Raw genomic sequence first — 9,299 nt, 5'->3', positions numbered from 1 at the left:
TGGTGTTTTTTGTTTTGTTTTGTTTTTTTTTTTTTTTTTCTCTAGTGTGGGGTTTTTTGTTTGGTTGGTTTGGTTTTTTGAGGGAAAGATGAAGACTTCCAGATTATTCTACCACTTTTATATGTCCCATCCTCTCACCTCCCTTGCCCCCTGTTTCTCATGCACTGATAGAAGAGCTGTTTTTCTTTTGGTGAGGAAATAGAAGACTAATTAGTTGGATTCCCACCAAAGAATTCAATTAACTGAGATAACAACTTCTTCCCTCAGGTCAGGGAGTCCTGTGAGACAGCAGCTGAACTTTACTCTTCTAATGGAAGAAATATCATGTTCACTTGCACTAAGTTCTGAATTTGTTGGTAACCATAAAAAAGAATTAGCAAACAATAGCACTTTTTTTGGTGTGTGTTTTATTGCCTTTGTAAATCAATGTTTCAGTGTTGTGGATTCACAATATGTTATAATTTTCACTGCTCATTAGACTTCTGTGCAAACACATGTAGATTCTGTACCACTTGAGTGGTGAAGGAATAATTTGCTATTCATCCACTTTAACCACTATTTGAGTTCAGAGTGCCTCTCTTCAAATGTGTCTTAGTTGGTTTCTCATTGGAGACATATGTCATTGCCATCTCACGCATCTGTCATTAGTCATTACTCCTGTCTTAATTATATTATATGGATGAAAAAAATTTACTAAATACTACTTTAATAGTATTTATGGGAAAATTAAGTTGTAGTAATAAAATGGGTCAACTGTTAAGTATTTTGTCTCCGTAATATATTTAATTGTTTTTCATTTAGAAAGCAAATATCTCCTTTTTCTGCATAACAATATCTTTTTCAGGTCAAACAGTTCCAGTACTAGATCATTAGTTCCTGTATTTTACATAATTCATGAATTTTGGGAATTTTGAATGAAGCTCAGTGCAAATTTCTGTGATTTTGAAGGAAGTTCAATGTGTGTGATTTAGCTATTTTTTACCAGATTTATATCTAAATATTCTGGATGCTCCTAATGTCAAATATGTGGGCTACTTCTAAAGAACAGCTTGTTAGGCAAAAATTCTCAGTTCTTCCATTGGAAATTTCCATTAAACCTAAAATTATGTTAGATACTTTTGTTAGATATAATCCAATTAAATCACAGAAAGAAGTAAAAAATGGCTAAGACCAGGGGAGGTTTTCATTATGGGTAAGTAAGCATCTTACCTGTTATAATACTTTTTTCTTCTGGTTTGCTATTATTCATCTTCACAAATGCTTTTGACGGATTATAATTTGACCCCATCAATATTGTTCCTGACACTTGTCATAAATTTCATATGTTTTATATATATATAAAACATCTCAAATCAAAATTTTAAGATATAGAATCTGATGTAAAATATTAAAAGCTATATTAGATAGCTTTGTCCTTACTGAAGTTTATGTAGGATTTTTCAAAATCCCATATTTTTTCATCGTATGACACTTTAATGTATGTTTCCTGATTAGATATGTTAATGTGTGTTTCCTGATATGGAACTCATACTTCCACAGGATTATTTTCACTCCTCATTGGCTGAATTTCAGGATGCTGCCTTCTTCACTTAGATGCCCAAGACAAGGATAAAGATTCATACAGTGCTAGTTCAAACAAATGAGTTTAGAAATACTTTTATTAACTAGGTCTATCTTCTTAAAGGACAAGGAGCATATTATCTCACATCTTTCCAAGAGTGGTGCTCTAAGTTATTCATATATATGCATCACAATTTGGAATAAATTTTATGAATTTATATTGTGTATATATGGCTGTCTCTTGAGCTGATTTCAATTGTGCATTTTTAACTAGCTGTTAACTTTTTTTGACAATTCATAATTTTCTCTATTTTACGTATCTTCTAAATTGCCTTCTGGTTTATTCTTTTATTGTTTTACATTTATTATTTTTAAGACCTTATTTCTGTTTTTGTGACTCCATGCTCCTTTTCCTGATGATTATCTATTAACAGGCAAAAAGAAACTTTCCTTACAAAAAATAAATTCTGTTTCAGAAAAATTACTTTTTTTTTTTCTTACTGTGACAGAAAGCCAAATTATGAAATAATAGGAATTCAGTTATTTCCAAACACAAGTATGAAGCATTCAATACTTCTAGTGAAGATAAAGTTGATGACAATTGTTCGTGCAGTGCAATTTAAAAGGAATCAGATCAGCCTACCCTCTATCCCTTTCTGACTGATGCAATACCATGTTAGATATGAATTACAGTTCTGCAGATATTGTTCTTACCTGCTTGTCTGAGTGCTCTCCCTGTGCTTGAAAATTTCCTCAGCAATCTTTATTTAAGTCTTGGACATTTAAAAAAATTCTGCAGGAAGAATCAGAAATCGCAGCTCACATAGTAACTCATTTAGTCCTGTAATAAGCACACCAGCTGACAAAAGAGAGGCAGAAATTGGAAGCCACTGTGTGCATTTGGCAACTCTTGGTAAATCTATTTGAACATGGCAGCAACAAAACAACAGGGATCAAAATTTGGCTTTGCTGAAATAAATGACAAAATTCTTATCTATTATATGGCACCCAAGATATGCTGGAAGTTCTCTGAAAAAATCTGTATGAGAATATGATAGGAGATGTAGAGGGGGAAATATTTTAAATGAAAATAACTTTTTAAAATGAAACTTTTTTAAATGAAATAATTGAAAAGTTGCTAATTTTGTGACAATGATCCTGGTTTCTGTCAACTATTAATATCAATTGTGGAATAAAATTAAGTATAAAAATTTGTTTTTTACATTATGGAATGCAACACAATTGGCTTGCATATCTCAGTTTACTGGAATCCATTTTAAAATCATGATCAAGACACTCAGAGTCTCTCTGCACCTGAGGATAGATGGATGGGAAAGAAAAAACTCATTAATTATCTGTAAGAGAATTTTACATATAGAAAAAAACCTAGGAAGCTCTGTGCAGTGGCAGAATGATCTTAGAATGGAAGAAGAGGGATTAGGGTTTGACTTTGGCCAGTTTTTTACTCTGGTTTCAATAATACACAGTCTGAAATAGCCAAAGTGAGAATTTTTCAGTGCAAACCTTTTTCAAGGGCTAGTTGCCCTCACATTTACTTTCTGGAAAGGATGAACAAGAAAGGTTTCCATAGGAACCAAGTGAAAACTTAAACATTGCGATGCTATTTAAATTGTACATATAGATGTCTTACTATGTCAAAAGAAAGAAGGTTAATAATATTAGAAAACCACTCAGAGAAAAGGTGGCATAATGACATTAGAAAACAGAACCAATAAGCTAAAGAAGCACAAAATACTTACAAGAAAGACGGAGGCTTATTCTGTATGCTATGTGTTTGCTTTTTTATTTATTTGTGTGTTTTTATTATAATCTTATTTCCTTTCAAAATCTCTTCTTTTGATGTGAAACAAGCCTAGGGTCAACTGAAATTATTTCAGCTACTCTGAAGTTGCAAACCCTCTCCAAAGGAAGAAAAACCCTTTGACCTCTAAGGAATGCAGAGAGAGATACAGGGTATTTTGAGCTCTCTACCACTTGAAGTTGCCATTCAAAAGGCACAAATCAAAAGATTTTTTCCCTGAAGAGTTGCTATGTGGAAGGCTGCGTCAAAATGATATATGCAAAAAATCCCATAGGAATCAAGAAGGCATGCATTTTAAAGGAAGAAATGACCACATTATTAATTGCATCTCCATTATGATACCTGATAGTTAACTAATTCTTTTATACTTGTGAATACTCACATATTTGAGAAATATGCCTGTCATACACTTTCTTAGACTATGAGAATAAATTTATTTTTAGAAGATTATTTCCATTCAGTGGAGAGTTGCACTATATCAACAATTCTTGTGATTGTTAGCAAAAAAAGGGTACCTGAATGACTTTTTTTTAATACCTGAGACGAACAATAATGTAATAACTAGTTAGTATTATATAAATATTTCCACACTCCTGGATAATCCAGGAAAATAATATTTCCTAAACTGCTGAGCGCATGGTCTCATGCTTAACCCAGTATTTCATTTTCATGCTCAACAAGTTGTAAATTAAATTCTACAAAAATGTTCATTAAATCTGGGAATATGAACTGTCTTTCTATCCACAGAAATACAGGCAGCAGCTCTAATTTAATCCTTTCTTTTACCAGCAGAAATTTATCTGAAATGTGTTTATGTACCTTAACTGTACGAGGTTTTTTTTTCAACCCAATATGGAATTTTTCTTGTTCTTTTTGTTCAGACCATTAGTCCTTTCTTCAGATCATTTCTCATAATGGAACTATAGAAGTGTTTGTTCAATAGCATAAGTTTTGCAAGTAAATTAATATAATATGAATCAAAGGATTTTTTTCTGTTAGTAGGTGACCAAGTCAAACTTCTACGTTCAGAAGGATCAGTCAAGCCTATCAGAATTCTACTGAGATTGAAAAATCTGAAGAGAAACATTTTGCTCTTAGAGCCTCTGTCTGTGACATTAGAATTTTTTTTCCTAATTCCTTTAGGAACTGTCAGCTATGAAGAATGGTCTGATTGACACACAGTCTATAAGTAACTTTCAGTTTTACATAGAGAACTTTGTTTCTCTGTTATACAAGGTCTTTTATCCCATCAATCTAAGACATGAGATTTTATTCTTTTCTTTACAAAGACTGACACCCTATCTACACCTTTTATTCTCCCACTCAACTGGAAGTTGCCTGCATCTTATCACTTAGTATTCTGTTTCACGGGTCTGTTTCACAAGGGCAATTCTTCCTGCTAGTTAACCTCATGTCATTGATTGATACAGAAATTGCAATTACTGTATAGGTCATTAAAAGGAGGAGAAATTTTGGTGAGCAGACTATTTGGTATCTTACAGTGTTATTTTTTTAAAAAATAGAGACCGTAACATTTCTTCATAGTAGAAAACAGACCAAATGCAATTGAGACCAACATTTACTTTTTGCAGTGAAATGAAAGGATTTGAAAAGGTTATTTTTAAGTGTGCAAGGCACATTTTGTTTAGTGGGCACAGAAAATTAATTGTTCTCTCTAGTAATGTTTTTGCTCTTATGTCAGTTCTCATATTACAGAAAAAAAAGATGAACATTTGGGGTAGACATTGTTGAAGAAGGCACCACAGAATATTATACCAGGGAGTTTCTGATTACTGAAGAGGACAAAAATGTATCAGTTCAGCCCAAGAGTCTTCTTAGATTGATACCTTGCCTGTGTCTGGCAAGGAACATCATCGGATTTCCTGTCAAATGTGTTTGATGAGGTTAAAGAAAACATTGCATTTTCCCAATGTACAGCATTATCATCTAAATCTAGAAAAACAAATAAAAAAATATATTCTTAAGGTCTATTTTATCCTTCTGTTGGGGACCAGCAAGAGCAAGGCAGGGCAGTGCCCTCCTCAGCTGAGTATGGTCCTACAGCCTCTATGCAGGATAAGCATTGCAGGGATGGTGATAGCTGCTGGTCCTATTGACAGTTCATTTCATCACAAAAAAATGCAAGTAGCAGGGACAATTTGAGGTTCATTTGGAAAAATCCAATCTATTCAGAAGGCAGAGCTAAGTACAAGGCTGAGCTACAGAAGAGCTCAAGTAGGGACTGGATGCTTCTGGGTAAAGGGCAGTGGGGTTGGGGTGTTTTAGAATTATATAATTTATATCCCAAAAATACCTATTTCTTCTTTGTGATTGAAAAGGTATTCCAACTAATTCAAATATAGGTGTCTAAATTTGTACTGATATGTTTTATAGGGCTTAGTGCACTTTATGCACTTTTTTTCCTAATTTTTTTGCAGCTCATAGTCTTTGTATCATGCAACAAAGTTGAACAGTTAAACTATGCATGTCTGTATCTGTTTTGAACATGTCACCTACTAGTATACTTTCATTACTTTATTCTTTATTTTGAAGAAACAAAGATAAATTTTTCTGTATTCATCTTTATTCATGCAACACATGATTTAATACACTTAAACATATCACTTTACAGTCATGTCTTTTTCAGTCTAAAACATTCTTGTGTATTAAATTTTTCCCTGTACTGAAGCCAATCAAAGCTCCTATCTTTCCTGTTACTCCTATCTTTCCTGTTAAGATTTCTCATGACCTTCTCTAGTTCTTACTATTTCCTGTCTGAGATTAAGGGATCAGTACTGGGCTGACAGAGATATTGGGAAAATAAAGAACTTCATCCTATCTGGTAGTCATTAGTTGTCTACACCAAACTTAGAAGTTTAGCACTTGGCACCTGAGCATTTGTGTCTGTTGTAAAGCCAGGTAGTGCCACATTGCTACCTCAGATCTTTTTTCTCAGAAAAAAGAAAATAAACCATAAACCATAAAAAAAATCCTGCTACTGGTAGACCAGAGTATTTTAAATAAATCAAGATTCTTGAATGAGAAGATTTCAAAGAAAAGAAGTTATATCTTTTTTTCAGTGTGCTTTGCTTCCTTGTGTGGTTTGAATTTTTTAACTTATTTTTTCATGAAATTTACAGAAAACTTAGTAAGAAACTAACTGCTGTACTATCCAGGCAACAAAATACCTTATATTTACAGGAGGAATGCAGATTTCTCCTCCAATTTTTTGATCATGTGTTGCACATGTCTGGTGTCAGTCACCAGAATGTTATCACAAGCAATCCTGAGGTAGGTGAACAAGTGTATCCTGGCTATTCTAGCTGCAGCTTCGGAGAGAAAACAAGACAAATTATTTATCTGTCATTTCACATTTTGCTGTGGCTACATTATCTGCTCTAAGGCAAGCAACAAAGTCCAAAACATTACAGAAGAAAAGATGTCTTGCCATCAATCACTGTGACATTTGAGATAACAAAAGCAAGTGCAGACATCATGGGGCTTTAATCATTTCCCAGTAGACAAGAGATGTTTTACACTGTCCACTCACTAAAGATCCTCAGCTGGTTACAATACGGAACACAAAGCACCCTAATAGTTTCAATTTGAAGGAATGGCACTGAGCTTTAACACTATGGCAGCCAAGAACCTCTGAGACTGTACTTCCATTCCATAACTGACACACATGCTGGTGCCAAATATTGTAGTGGCTGCTGCAAAAAAAAAATGTCTTGTTTGATAGAATTTATTGATAGGGAGGCAAATGCAAGAGTTAGGATTATGGTGTAGAAATTTTTTTCTTCTTTGTCTGTTATATCTACATGCTAAATGACCATGAATATTTCTAATTTCTAACACATCTGAGGAAAACAAGAGTGTATTTTCTCATTATTTGAGGATTATAATGTCCAGCATTTCCATGGGATGGACTGATGTGATATGGGACACACACTTTGCTCCAAAAGTTACTGGGAAATGAAATTGACATGGATCCAAAGGTGGCATTTTTCCAGGGAAAAGGAGTTTTCACACAAAAACTAATCTGAAACTATAAAATTTCTGAACCGTAAATATTTATTCCTACACTGTACGGAACTGTAGTAAAAGAGTACTCAAACTGGAATGTACAAAAAATGTATAAAAATGTATCTTTGACCTTTATTTATATAGATTTGGATGAGTATTTTAACTAAAGAAAAATGCTTTTTTAAATTATCAACAGTTTTCATTGCTTATGAAAAATATTTTGCCTCTTATGAAGAGAGGAAAATTTCATTATTATCTCACTTTCAATAGAGGTACCTTCCAATAACGGATTCCTTACTGTTTTAAAATACTAAAGGATGGATAAAGAAATATTGGTCATTATCCTCTACTACAGAAATTGTTTACATCCTTTCTTAGTCTTGAAGCACCTATGAAACTATTTGGATCTCATAAGATCTCTCAAAGATAATACTAACATCTGCCATTACTTTCTAAGAAAATAGTCATACTCCTAGAACCTAAATCTCATCACAGCTTCTGTCACAAAGTCTTCAGGAATTACATGAATAGTGACATGGGGTTTTTTCCCCAAAATGAGGATTTCAAATATCTGTAATTTCCTTAACACTTTTTAAATGTAATTTGAATAGAATATATATATATATATCATAGAAACATATTGCAGTTTGAGGTTAGAGAGCTAGGAAAGTGCTTTTCCTTAAGAAGATTTAAATAGCTTGTTATGAGGTTTTTCCACAGAAAAATTAGCATTTCATATTTTGTGTAAAGTTAACCCTGTTTCCCAGAATTTTAAGGAACTTTGTCTCATGCTTCACTACACACCTTTGTCTTGGTGCTATCAGCCTAGCACAAGATATGTAACATTTTCTAGCTTAAGTGATGTGATTTAGGAAAACATATGCAAAATAGTCTTCAAAAATCAATTATACAGGAGTATAATACCAATTTTGCAATATTAATAAAGGTCCTAAGAGACAGCTCAGTTAATTTTGCTCCAAATATAGTAAATTTATCCTCATGTATTATACATTACTAAAATTTGTGTAATATAAATAATACATAGTGGCTAATAATTTATTTATAAGAAATAAACATAATTTCCTTTTCTTTTGTAGTTTTAAGCCACACTGTTTTTCATGTACTATAGTCATGCCAATTAGCTATGCTTGCTAAGTGTAATAATATGTGCAAAATACAAAAATTATTTCAAGCAATCTTTAAGATCTGTCAGACATATTAGGAACCCCAATAATGCTTTATTTAATAAAAACAATTATGTATTTCTATGTTTTTCAAGCTCAGATTCTGTGTTCACCTCTAGTGTCTTTACATTCCAATTAAAGTAAATATATGCATACACACACATGCACATAAGTATATACAGAATCAACCAATTAAAAAAACTCATCTCTATATGATGATCTATATGAAGTGGAGGAGGTAGTTAGGAAAAGAATTTAAACTATCTTTGATAAAGAATTTTGTTTTAAGATCCTGTCAGAGCAACGAGTAAAGTACTCATGTATGGATGAGTGTCCTGAAATTTTTTTTGTTCTGGTTTAAATACCAGTGAGTAATTTTTAAAATGGTATATCGTTAAGTTGTGCTTCTGTCTGTAGAGAAAAATAGGGTGTCCAGAAGAGTTTGTACCTGTTAAGAATTTTGTACAAAAAGGCTTGAAATATTATACATGCATGCATATTTGCTCTACTTTTGCTTTTCTCTAGATTTATTGGAACTCCATGACTATATATAGAATTTGGACTGATTATCATCATAAATTCTATACAGAAAAGATTACTTGGGAATATTTTTTTTATAGATTAAACTCACAGTAGAAGAACTCAGGTTATAAACAGTTCTTCGAACAAGTAGCTGTGATAGGTAGTATGAAGAAAACCAATGAAGT

This window comes from Aphelocoma coerulescens, chromosome 4 (assembly GCF_041296385.1).
Source record: "Aphelocoma coerulescens isolate FSJ_1873_10779 chromosome 4, UR_Acoe_1.0, whole genome shotgun sequence".
NCBI lineage: Eukaryota > Metazoa > Chordata > Aves > Passeriformes > Corvidae > Aphelocoma > Aphelocoma coerulescens.
This window is presented reverse-complemented; position numbering follows the sequence as displayed.